This window comes from Hippocampus comes, unplaced genomic scaffold (genome assembly GCF_001891065.2).
Source record: "Hippocampus comes isolate QL1 unplaced genomic scaffold, H_comes_QL1_v1.1 scaffold156, whole genome shotgun sequence".
Classification (NCBI taxonomy): domain Eukaryota; kingdom Metazoa; phylum Chordata; class Actinopteri; order Syngnathiformes; family Syngnathidae; genus Hippocampus; species Hippocampus comes.
The window spans coordinates 2982811-2983663 of NW_017805744.1; positions in this window are offsets into that span (position 1 = coordinate 2982811).

Here is an 853-nt window from a genome sequence, read left to right on the forward strand (position 1 = left end):
CCACTTCATCTTCAGCATGTTTAGTGCCCCTTTTGTAAGTAACCACGCCCCCGTCCAGGCCACGCCCCGTCCAGGCCACGCCCCTTCCACTTTTTTCATCACTCGCCATTGCCATGTATGAACCTTTGTATGTGATGAATATGTAAAGAAGACAGAAATCAGGAAGGGGGCAAATACTATTTCATGGCACTGACAATTTTGTACAGTATATGTGCGACTGGTTAGCATGTCCTTCCTGTGTGGAGTTTGCATGTTCTCCCCGAGCTTGTGTGGGTTTTCTCCGGGTACACAGATTTCCACCCACATTCCAAAAAACATGCATCATTGCTTAATTGAACGGTCTAAATTGTCCTTCGGTGTGATTCTGACTTGAAAGATTATTTGTCTTGTGTGCCCTGCGATTGGCTAGCAACCAGTTCAGGGTGTACGCAGCCTATTGCCTGTGACCTATGTGAGGATTATGGATGGATAAATCAAAATTTAAATATAAGAAAAACATTAACCAAATTGTAAGGGGAAAATGGCAAAATTAACAATTGTGATAATTTGGGAGATGGGTAATTTGTAGATGAGGTTAAAAAAATGAAATTATATGTAAATAATGGAAAATGAAATTAATTTAAATTGAATTAATTATCCATATTAAACAAAATAAAAAAGACAACTTATATGTCCGTCCATCCATCCATTTTCTGAACTGCTTACCCTTCATTTTATTTGATGTTTCATGAATAAAAACACTTAAGATGAATAATTAAAAACATCCACGTAATTATATCAATTTCAAAGGGAACAAACGGCAAAATTAATGTGACAAATATTACAGAAGTCGCGGGCCACAATTTGCGCCCAT